Genomic DNA, 12,902 nt, shown 5'->3' with positions numbered 1-12,902 from the left:
CTTCACTCTTCCGGTACTTCTTGGCTCGCTTATCGGTTGATTCAAACATATGGAAAGAAATTAAGACGTATAACACCCATAAAACAAAACCTTAAAAGGTGACCTTCAAATTAACAATTTATATCATCAAGCTGTTCAGTTCAGGGCGTCCACCTTTCTTCATATATTTTGCTATTGTGGCAAACTGCAATACTGACGCAGATAATCTCAACATGAAGCTCGCTGTCTTTTTCCTCGCGTTGTTAATCCTATGTTCTGCGTTGGACTTTGATTTTGAAGACGATATTGTAGATGTGGAAGATGTCAACAATTGTGAGTAGGAAGTGAAAGTTTTCCAAGCATAAAATTCACAACCTATTTTTTGTAATATTTCGACTTTCATTTGAGGAGTTGTTCTGTAGGTAAACGCTTACTTGTCAATACATAATCGTTTTTTTTTTAATACAAATCTAATTTCTTTATATAAAGACAACATTGGGCTTCTCTAAGAATAAATCAATTTGATGAAAACAAACAGCGATAGCCATAAATACCAGCTGATTATAATTAATTTTATAGTTGTGAAATCCTTTTTTTCAAAATTCTATTTTCCCTGTAATCGTAGAAGTTGCTTGTCTGAAATCCAGTACCGTTTATATGGATCATAACGAGGCTAGTTCTCATACGACCCGGCCCAATTATATGCCAACACACCAGGGATCGTTAGCGACTGCTCAACCGCCGGGAATGTAATTTCTCTATTGGCAGCCATAATGACTTGAGAAAACGTTTTCAATACATGAAGGCGTATGTTCCAATTTACCGCTAGCTGACAGGTGCTTTAGCAAGGTTAGTTCCACAAAACAAAACAAAAAAATGAGTAGCGTTCAATAAATTATATCATAAGTGAAATAAGGGGTTTGAACAAATTTCTTTCTGCTATTACAACAAAGGAGAATGTTTCTGACGACCTCTGGTGTTTTTTGGTTGGCAGTGAGCATATTTTCATTTAACAACGAAATAAACCACAGTGGTTTGTAGTTGAATAGTTAATTCAGTGCAGACTAAAAATCATGTAAACAAACGCAGGTTCAGATGGATGATATGTTGTTTTGACTGCTTATTTGCCGAAATCCTAGCATTGTTATGAATTCTACGAGAATCAGCTCCGTAATTACATCGGAATCGGATCAACTTAGTCGACATGCAGCCCCTTTACCTACACTACCATAATACTGTTTGGCGGTCAGGTTCTTTTTTACGTCAAAACAATTTATCATCCAAAATGAATATAAAAATACTGATTGCTCGGTTGCCTTTCTGCTGCCCACGTCAGACTAAAATGATCAATATGAATAAATAAAAAGATTTATAGACGATGATTCAACTTGTTCTGGTCTTTGAAGGATGCAACGAAAGGCAACAGCGTTAGTGATATAAATAGTATTCGTATTCTCGGACTGCAACTAGCTTGCAAAGACGACGCAAGCGAGCAATAAAACCTTTTTTTGTGTAACACAAAAGTATTTTGAAAATTTTCAAACTAACGAAATGGAATGTCCCATTTTTAATTCTGAATTTTGTCAACAAATAAAAAAATAACAAACTTGGTATCAATTAGACATAAAAGGACACGAATGGTTAAGACTGGTCCCCGGAACATTGACATAAATATTATATGCCAGTCACTGGACACCCTTTGTGTGGTTACGTTTTGTGTGGCAGATAAGATGGGGCGCTTCTCTGGAAAAACCCCAAACCACTCCTACAGGCCAGCGATCAAATAAAGCGACGCGACGATATTGTCATCACGAAACAGGCCAAAGGATCAGGAGTAGTTATCATGGATAAGTCGGAATATTTACGCTTGCTGTCAGAGGTATCGATTAATGATTCAACAAAATTCAGAGCACTTGATAAAGAGAGGCCAAAGACTAGAGGCAGACCACCCAAATATTATCATTCACTTCTTCAAAAGGAGATAGACCTGGAATCTACAGTCCGGAGAATTCTGCCCGAACCGATTGTGGATTCCGTGCGCCTCGACAGGCTCCTGCTGCCTCGCACACTTATATGGTTTGTCTAAGATGCAGAAAGAACGTCCGGCTATGTGCCCCATCTTATCTGCCACACAAACGTACAATTACGGATCGGCGAAATGGTTAGAGAAGGAACTTCAGCCTCCTTCCTATAACCAGTACACAATAACTGACACTTCTGAGTTTGCAAACGAAATTCGCAAGTTAAAGATCAACGATGCCAATATTATAGTGTCGTATGATGTTTCCTCGCTGTTTACCAATGTACCCCTGAAGGAAACCATACAGATACTCGCTGACAAAACGTTTACAAACAACTGGTTCAATGAAACGGGTCTCTGTAAAAAGTTGACCGGATGGCGGATGGCGGATGGCGGATGGGTAAAGCGGATGTCAAAATGCGGATACCAAAAAAAATTAAAAAAACTAAAGAAAGAATTTTTTTTTTTCAATAACTTAATCAATGAAATAATTAATTGATAAATTAATAAATAAATCGAGAGGTAAATATTAGCACATTCAGTCCAGGAGATGTCTGACAAGACGAAAGAAACAGAGATAAAAACTTTTTTTCGAAAAAAAACCTTGACTTTCCTTTATCATCGGACTCCGGGGTGTGTAGAAGACCTAAATGTAATAATTGAACCTAAATGTAATAAACTCCTAAATGTAATAACATTTGACCTTAAATGTAATAAACTCCTGAGTGTGACAACATTAAGGTTTAAATATATAACGTTGTACTAGCGTCATCAATAAAGTAATCAGCACGTCTTTACCCTTTACCCTATTCAGACCGGGCTTTTTTGCTGTTTTGACCTTCTCTGACCGGGGGGGGGAGCTTCAAAAGCTGAACTTCGAGAATATTTAAGCAATCACAATGAAACTTATTAGATATATAGTATGTTCAAACATCTTTCTTTTGGTAGATGTCACGTGGGGTAATGACGTCGCATCACGTGACAATTACATCATGATGTCAAAACAGCCGCCATCTTGGATCCGCCATCTTGGATTTCCAATTTTTTCCAAAATGCCAGAAAACCACCCAAAATTACTGCAGAGTACACAAAATCAATAGAACTGTGCTTTTAAAACCGCAAAAAGGTAAAAATTAATTGCATTTAAGTTAATTTTCATTAATATGATATGAACGGCGAAAATTACAAATTTGGGAAAACATGCTAAATACGGTTTAACATAGAAATGACTTAAAATACGGGAAATTCTCCGTAACACAAAGTGATTTTTTGAGCCATCTGTCACACCATCGGACAAGTTGCTGTATTCATCATGAATCAAACGTAACTAATTAAAAACATCAATCAAGTGACTTCAAATTAATGGTCTCAATGGGATGGTGGCTTTTGCGGTTAATGGTTAAAATTTAGGCGTTTTTACGGCTAACGGTTAATTTATTTCCATTACGGTTAACAAAAGTTAAAAATGAATTCCCGTTGTATTTAAAAGTTGAAAATTAATTTCCTTTATTGAAAAACATATTTTAGGTCTCAGAGGGTCTGAATGGGGTTTAGTGTTTTTAAAGTGTTGTGTATTTAGCGTTCTTTTACACTAAACATTAAACATTAAAATTAAATATTAAGCATTAAAATGTTATTTACCCATAATTTTTAGTACTTGCTGTTAAATTGGCCAATTTTTTAATGTTTGCTGTTTCCGGAGAATACCCATAGTGAAAAATCCATAGTCTTTAAAATTTTAGCATTGTAAATTATTATCTGCCGGAACATTGAGCATGAACATTGAGCCCGTGCTATATGTTCTCCTCGTAAATCTTCGTTATTCTTGGGACATTTTCTTGATCAAACGTAATAAAACGTTGCAAAAAAAACCCTAAAAGGTGAAATTTATTGCATTCAAAATAATTTTCATTAATAGGAACACAAAAACTACAAATTTGAGATAACAAAATCTGTCAAAATGCCGTTGTCAAAGTTCCTCAACACATCCTATCCTACCAACACAACCTATCCTACCAAATGATTCCCAGATAAATTTAAGATAAAATCGCAAAGTTTGGAAGCGTTTGGTTGAATCTTGAAAACAAAATAAAAGCGTTCAAAGTCAGCACGTGCACTCCCCCCCCCCCCCCCCCCCCCCCCCCACGGTCTGGATAGGGTTAATGAGGTGATGTTTACGTCATTGATGACGTTATATTAACGTTATAAGTATGAATTTGTCACACTTAGGAGTTTATTACATTTAAGGTCAAATGTTATTACATTTAGGAGTTTATTACATTTAGGGTCAGTTATTACATTTAAGTCTTCTACAGGGTGTTTCAAAAACTGAGGATCAGCAGACCATATTTTTGTTCCTTTTTTTCCCACACAGGCCACAGTATTTGTGGATGGTTGCTCGACTTTGTCCCTAACAAACAAACAATAAATATATCCCATACAATAAAGGGTTCCTACATCGAGGTCGATCTCGAGCCTGGATTTCAAGATAGGACATCGAGTGAAGATTTCGTTAATTCACAGAAGACTTTCTCGCCCCGCTCGAGACAATGAAACGTAGAAAGTCGAAGTCAATGAAGCCGCAAGAATGAATATGGATGACCTGAAAGTTACTAAGTTCGTACTGGGAAAAGGAAACCCACAGCAAGGGTATTCCAGCTGGTGATTGATCTAAGTAATAACCCCGCCCAACAGGGCTTAACTTCTGCGATCGAACCCAGTATCAGTCCCAGACGAGACAAAGCGTTTAAAGAATCTTGCAAATAGATAAAAGAAATATCTGATCTTTAAAACGATGTTTTAGCATTTCTCATGCTATAACTGGAGTTAACTGTTATAATCTGATTTACCCGCCCTTTCTGATATCACATAGAAGGCACCGGTTCTCGTCCGATCGCCGAAGTTAAGCCCTGTTGGGCGGGGTTAGTACTTGGATGGGTGACCAGCTGGAATACCCCTTTGTTGTGGGTTTCCTTTTTTTAAATTTCCCATCATCATCATCATCATCATCACATCCTTTATTTAAACACGATTAGATTTTAAGTTCCAGTACGAACTTAGTAACTTTCAGGTCTTCCATATTCATTCTTACGGCTTCATTGACTTCGACTTTCTACGTTTCATTGTCTCGAGCGGGGCGAGAAAGTCTTCTGTGAATTAATGAAATCTTCACTCGATGTCCTATCTTGAAATCCCGGCTCGAGATCGACCTCGATGTAGGAACCCTTTATTGTATGGGATATATTTACTGTTTGTTTGTTTGTTTGTTTGTTTGGGATAAAGTCGAGCAACCGTCCGCAAACAATACTTTTAAAAAAACTTTGGTATCCGCCTTTTCTCATCCGCCATCCGCCATCCGCCATCCGCCATCCGCTGCTATCCGGTCAGCTTTTTACAGAGACCCCAATGAAACACACCACTTGAACCTCAGCAGAACGGACCTCGTAGAGCATCCATCAAAGACCAGCTGTTCCAATTCAATGGGCAATTGTATGAACAGACCGATGGTATCGCCATGTGTAACCATCATGCCAGACCCAGCATCAGTTGCTACTTTTTTTCAGGCCCTTAACAATTGCCACCAATCAGTAAAATTCACCATGCAAACAGAGAACAACGGAGTGCTTTCCTTTCTTGGTATGCAACTGCTGAACAGAGCCACTAACTACGAGACCAAGGTTTACATAAAACCTACGAACACGGGACTATTGCTCCACTACCAGAGTCAAGTCGATATCCGTTATAAACGAGGGCTGTTAAAAACCATGCTGGATCGGGCCTACCGCTTATCGTCTTGTTGGTGGAAGAATGTGACCGATTGAAAGCACTTTTCTCTCGGCTGAAATATTCGCAACAGCTCATCAATACAACCGTCGGATGTTTTGTTCGTTCAAAGACCGAAGATCGGCCACCAATACCTTCCCCTGGTGAGAGTCCAACAGTTCGAATAGTACTACCCTTTAAAGATCAGTATTCTGCAGATTTTGTACGGAAACAACTCAAAGATCTTAGCCAGAAAACGCGCACAGTCATTCAACCAGTTTTTGTAAGCATCAAAGATCCAACAAAAGCTTAAAGTACAAGACAAAAAATCGTCATTTGTAAACCAGCAGGATATACGCTGAGGCATTTAAACCAGAAGAAGAAGAACAACAAAACCAGAAAACATCTTCCATTGGCAAGCATTTCCAGACAGACACTCTATGTCCCGAATGAAGACCTTGATAGTTTCATGTCCTCACGGAAGTGCAAGAATAAGTTTAATTGTTTGGTGCATGAAATGCTATTCAACAGAGAATTGTCACCATCTTTAAATGTCCAATCCGGACTCAATCCGAGCCAAACTATTTGCGTGATATTGCATATTTAATTATATAATTATTTATTAGGTTGATCTTAAGGTCGCGGGGGACACCTTAGGCTCATCATTATGCATTTATTTAAAGCGTATGCACGAAGTACAACGACTCACATCGACAACTTTACGAGATATTTATGACTGGAGAAAAATATGGGCGCGTGCACGTGATTTGTAAAAAATCCCTGTTTCTTTGATATTTTAACCAATTTAAAACAACACTTAGCGATATACGTTCATATAGATTGTAGGAAGTCTTTGAGCTTATTTTTATTTAAATTTGACTATTTCTGCAACTAGTGTACTCAGAGTAATCACAAAAATATTCGGCATAAACAATCGTGTCCTTTTTGAAAACGCATTGTTCTCACCATTAAAGCGTGGAATATAATTACCATAATTACATCTCTCCTTGGCAAAATGATCGTATTTAGGTCGGGACACCTTCGGAAATCTCAAAGTTTGGACTTTTCCGACAATTTTGTGGCAGAGAATACAGCGCGGATACAGAACTTCATGACTTGCCACTTCAGATAGGTAAACTATGAATACTGTAGTGTGTCATAACAGAAGCGGAATTTTAAAATAGCGCTTTTAGAAAGAGGTAGAAGACATTAAATTCAAATTTGCGCACTTAAACCGCCATCACTTGCTGGCAAACTTTAAATTAAAAAATCCGCTTCTGTTATGACACTCTAGAGGTATTGACTGATTAGTTTTTGTCAAAATCGCAGTGTGCTGTCTTCTACTCGTTCCGCAAACTCTGCCACAAAATCATGTTTTCCCCAATTTGGCACTAACGAGGCTATAACATCGCCGTAAAATGCAATCTACCAAATAAAAGATGACATTCACAATCTTTCATCATTTCGTTGTGTCTCTGTAAATTTTGAGCTTAATCGCACCCATAACAGCCGAGAAATAAGCGTTTTAAAAGATGCAGGTCAAGCAAAATTTCCCTTCATGAATTTATTCATGCTGTTGGTATCCCCCGCGACCTTAAGGTCGCGCAGGACCCTTGCTCATTAATATATTCATTAGCCAAATTTCTTGTTGGAGTGCTATCTTGTAAAGCTTTAATTCACTACATTTTGAATATCGATTCCTCTTAAATTTAATAAGGATACTCAGGGATGATGGAATTACATCAAGATCGTCCTTTTACTGAGAGATGACCGTTGTCTGTGATGTTACGAGCCCTTAAAAGTTTAACTGAAGATAATGCGATTTTGTGTCCAAGTTTTCAGCTAGCACAGCGTACCAAATTAAATGATTATATAGCCTAGTGATAAATCGTAACTTCTTTTGTGCTCCCACTAGAACGAACGAAATTTTCGATTTCAAAAACTGCTACAAGTTAATGGCTTCTAAGAGAGTTAAAATGTGAAATCTAAACTTTGAAACATGCTATCTTCATTTTGAGAAGGAAATTTAAAAATTTGCTCTAGCCAGAGCACAATAGAGTACACCAAGTTTATGTTCCTCGCGAATCAACTCTTGAAATTCTATATCGGCGGAGAAAACTTGGACACAAAATTGCAGGATTTTCCGCTTCCGAAGACCTCCCGAGTCAATGTTTACAACAACGTGTGATATATTCAAAGCTGTGAATCTAATTATGATAATTCCCTTTGTTCCAGCGCACGTGGCACAAAGTTGAGAACAATTACTACTAATTACTTGTACAAAGGAGTTTAAAAACAAACATTCTCATGAATATTTCGTTTGTTGTCGGCTTCAGTCGTCCTGCGTTCGTGCATACTCTTTAAATAAATACATACTAATGATTGCAAGGGTCCTGCGCGACCTTAAGGTCTCGGGGGACACCTTAACTCATCATTATGCATTTATTTAAAGCGAATGCACGAAGTGCAACGACTGACATCGACAACTTTACGAGATATTCATGACTGGATAAAAATATGGGTGCGTGTTTCTTTGATATTTTATCAAATTTTAACCAACACTTGGCGTTATACGTTTATATAGATTGTAGGAAGTCTATGAGCTAATTTTTATTCAATTTGTTTTTGTTTCTGCAACTCAGAGTAATCATAATAATATTCGGCATAAACAATCGTGTCCTTCATAAAAACGCATTGTTTTCACCATAAAAGCGTGGAATATAATTACCATAATTACATCTCTCCTTTGGAAACTGATCGTGTTTAATTTTGGTCGGGACACCTTCGGAAATCTCAAAGTTTGGACTTTTCCGACAATTTTGTGGCAGAGAATACAGCGCGGATACAGACCTTCGTGACTTGCCACTGAAGATAGGTAAACTATGGATATTGTAGTGTGTCATAACAGAGGTGGAATTTTAAAAGAGCGCTTTTAGAAAGAGGTAGAAGGCATTAAATTAAAAATTGCGCATTTAAACCGCCATAACTTGCTGGCAAATTTTAAATTAAAAAATCCGCTTCTGTTATGACACTCTAGAGATATTGACTGATTAGTTTTTGACAAGATCACAGTCTGCTGTCTCCTACTCGTTCCGCAAACTCTGCCACAAAATCATGTTCTTCCCAATTTGGCACTAACGTGGCTATTACGTCGCCGTTAAGTACAATCTACCAAATATAAGATGACATTCATAATGTTTCATCATTTCTGTATGTCTCTGTAAAATTTGAGTTTAATCGCACCCATAACAGCCGAGAAATAAGCGTTTTAAAAGATTCAGGTCAAGCAAAATTTTGCTTCATGAATTTATTCATGCTGTGGGTATCCCCCGCGACCTTAAGAGGACGTTTTCTGACAGTTTTTTTTTATTTTTAGTTTTGAACTTGAAAATTGTGTCATGACGACTCCGAAACGTCGTTCAATTTGTTTGTCCTTATTATAACTTGCTTACGATAATTAACATAAGGGTTAATACCTCTCTGTTAATTTATTTCGCAGTAATCCGAGAGGGCCGTTCGTGTGGTAACAGGTTTGGCTCACGAGCCTGTTTTCTGGTTAAAAAGAGAAATCGCAATCGTTTATGCAGCCGAGCGTTCTATGCCAAAGGCTGCCAAAAAGCATGCAGAAAATGCTGGTAAGAATTTTTATAAATAACCTTGTCTTGTTGTTAGCAATAACCTCCATGTTGTGCAAAAATATTTATTAATTTTCGTGCGAAATCGCGCGGAAATCACCTGATACGAAGCCGACAAGGCCGAAGGCCGAGTTGGCTAAAATCAGGCGATGTTCTCCAAAATTGTGAGTATTAATTGTTTTACTATTCAAGAAATGGTCAAGTACAAAAAAAACATTTTTCAGCCAGATAAACTGTGCGGATCACGGATAACAAGGAAATCCTGCCCATGTATAGGCATCGTGACAATTTGTTAAATAATAATCATGACGATGTTTTTGCTTCAAATGGAAGTTGATATTTATTTATTCATTACACTATTAAGAGGCGCGATCAGTGGGAAACGCAGTGGCCTAATGGTTAGCGCGCTGGACTCCGGATCGAGCGGTCCGGATCGAGGCTCGACAAGCTGTATTGTCAAGACCTAGGCTCGATATTTACCCAATACAGCCCTCGCGTATTGGGTGGACATTTCTGGGCGTTAAAGCAATACCATACCATCCACTCATGGAACCGTTTGATAAAGTTGATAAAGTACACCCCATTTAAAAGAAATTGATTTAAAATCATCATAATGCTCTGGTCAACTTTATAAACTTAACAGATATACATTTGATTTGTTAACATTTACGGATATTTTGGGTTTCTTTACCTTTCAGATGATTCAGCAAATACCCTGGAAAGTCGGAATTTTGTTTTAAACTGATTATTACAATGTAAATGCATGTTATACACAGTTGTTCATTTAATTAAAAATGTCTACAACTTTGATTGTCAATAAAATGTAATAAATGACCAGAAAGCACGAGTCTTCTACCTCGCGATAGTTACATAGGGGTGCATGTTTGCGAGTATTTTTTCCATAGACCTCTTCAGCTTCGTTAATTTGTTGTCCATTTCAGACCACGGGATGTTAGCCCTAAGAATTATCTCTTTTAAAACCAACTCAACAAATTCGCGTGAAAATTAATACATAATTTGCCGTTGTAGTCCAAAAACAAAATGTCTGTTCATCAAGGATTTATTTCACTAAATCGAGAGTCTTTAGAAACAGAAAAGGAGAAACATTTATTATTCCACTATTGCTCGGAAAAATACTACGCAACTCGCAAAATATCCGCGCGTATTATATGTTAAACCATCGAATAAGATGTATTTATTCGATATTCACACCAACTGTTTATTTTCGAGGTAAGGCTGAATGTTTTTACATTAGAGCTGCGTTCACTATTTGCGAAAAAAAGGTCAAAAGACAATAATCAACAGATGATGACGATGATAGTAATAGTATTGGTATCACGTACTCTTTTTAGAAATTGTACCTCATGCGGGTGAAAGTGAATTCGAATAAACCATGTTGATTTATTTGCAGCGTCCACAATTAGCACAGCAGTGCAAAATTCTCTGAAAAATTAAAAAAAGCGAATTTATTTTTTATTTATTATTTTTAAGCGATGGCGTGACATCGCTTTATGCCATCGAACGAACGGTTCGGTTTGTCTGTTTGGCCCGATCGAACAGAAAATCAAGTTTTGTTGGTCAGCGGACTTGCGAAGAACTTTAGACTCCCGTATGTTTGTAGCTAGCACGTTGTTGTAGTCGGCCATCTTGGATTGTGAAACGATTAAAGGAGAATTCTGTTGTCAATACTGGCCTCCAGACTTGGTGTCAGAAGTGGGATTATGCAATGGCACATCTTAAAAGACCGGAGCTCAAACTTGTCGGCAATGTGAGCGAGAATTTTAAGAACTTTGAACTTCGTTTTAACGATTATTGTATCCAAACAAACTACCGAAACCTAGCCAAAAATCCCCGCACCGAGCGAGCAGATCACTACAAGAGTCCACTGTTGGAAATTTCCGCCTTACGTTCCGCGCTTCCAGACGAAGCTTTATCTGTCCTCAGGTACACAATCGAGCCACAAATTTCAGCAGATGATAAGACGAAACCATGGATTTGGATGGACAAACTACGCGCGCACTATGCAGGATCTACAGGCAGTTCACTACTCACCGATCGATTCAAGTTTTGGACATCCTCTCAAGCCCCAAACGAGTCCATACAGGAATGGGAGGTCAAGGTACGCCAAGCAGGCAGCCTATGCGCTTATGGTGCCAGAGGCGGATCCATACTCCCCTTTGAGCAGCATTTTTTTATTTGTTTGACTCTTCATAAAAAAAATAATAGAATAAAACTGTTTTATATGTAGTTGTTTCACTTCCAACAATTGACTGATTGTCAAGTTAAGAAAATGATGATATACATTTCGCGAACATTCAATAAGAGCAATTCTTTAACAAAATATTCCCATTCCAGACACCATCTTGAAAACTGAGTGGTGGGTAAAATTAATCGTTTCTTTAGTTTGCAAATATGGAAAACTATGTGGCAGTCAGCAGTGCAGGAACTTCCAAGCAATCTTCTCGGAGCAATCTTCTACTGTGACGAGGATGCTTTTCTAAACTTCCATCGTCTTCTCCCCATTGGATGTACTCTACCAATAAGAAGTTCGGAAGCTGAGAGGTCCTTTTCGCTCATGAAACTGTCTAAAGAGCGCTTCTCAGATCTCGCTGTTATAGCTGTTGTGCATTACTCTGAGAGATTAGAGGTAGAAGAGAAATATGCAAGAGCTTTGTAATAGCTCATCCAAGAAGACTCTTTCAAGCTACTTTGTTCGATTAACGAGGCATATAGAAAAACTACAAGTAACTATCGTTGTTACTGCTGTCCCTTTTAATCATGCTGCATTCATGCATTACTATTTTTGGTTTTCTGGTTGAAAAATAAGGTAACCTCCAGATTTTACATCACGCCGTCACAAACGCTTTTCGAGTCTCAGAAATGCTGGAATGGCGTTTTAGAGGGTAAAATCGAAATTTTTTTTCCCGGGGAGCGGCATACCCCTTACCCCCCCCCCCCCCCCCAGAAGATCCCGCAGGTGCTCGCCATCCATACCCAAGACGTTGAAAACTATTAAAAGTGTACAACCCCCCCTTTCAGGAATTCCTGGATCCGCCCCTGGGTGCGTTAAGCGACGAACTCACTCGAGATAAATTCATCTTTGGTCTAAATGACGACCACATGAGAACCGAGCTTCTGAAGACAACACAAAGAAAACACTACCCGATGTTGTGGCAGAAGCGAGAGCCATAGAGTCTGCCAAGCAAACTAACAAGTTAATTGCTGATTCGTCTAAAGGAATTGAAGAAGAAGTCCACTGGACAGGCCTAAGACACAACCAAATGAAGCTCCGAAGGGAACCTGGTACATGTTTTTGGTGTGGTGATCGACGAGGTGCCCACCCATGGAAAGTCTGCCCCGCAAAAGGGAAAGCCTGTACGTCTTGTGGTGGAAATGACCATTTTGCCCGAGTCTGTTTAGAAGACCGCAAGCTTACAGCACCAGATTTCAGGCCGGCAGCTTGCGGGAGTAGATTCAATAGGAAAGAACAGATGAGAAGTGTGAGT

General features: G+C 38.4%; 2 long non-coding RNA genes across 2 annotated transcripts; both read left to right on the top strand.

Moving 5' to 3' along the window:
* Positions 1-10,237, top strand: LOC144657207 (uncharacterized). The gene is made up of 3 exons (XR_013571477.1): positions 1-312; positions 9,261-9,396; positions 10,095-10,237. It is a non-coding gene; the product is annotated as an uncharacterized LOC144657207 (long non-coding RNA).
* Positions 4,725-9,254, top strand: LOC144657210 (uncharacterized). The gene is made up of 3 exons (XR_013571479.1): positions 4,725-6,399; positions 7,361-8,169; positions 9,104-9,254. It is a non-coding gene; the product is annotated as an uncharacterized LOC144657210 (long non-coding RNA).
* Positions 10,238-12,902: the final 2,665 nt, after the last annotated feature.

Source organism: Oculina patagonica, chromosome 6 (assembly GCF_052425735.1).
Source record: "Oculina patagonica isolate OP01 chromosome 6, crgOcupat, whole genome shotgun sequence".
Taxonomy (NCBI): Eukaryota; Metazoa; Cnidaria; class Anthozoa; order Scleractinia; family Oculinidae; genus Oculina; species Oculina patagonica.
This window is presented reverse-complemented; position numbering and strand designations above follow the sequence as displayed.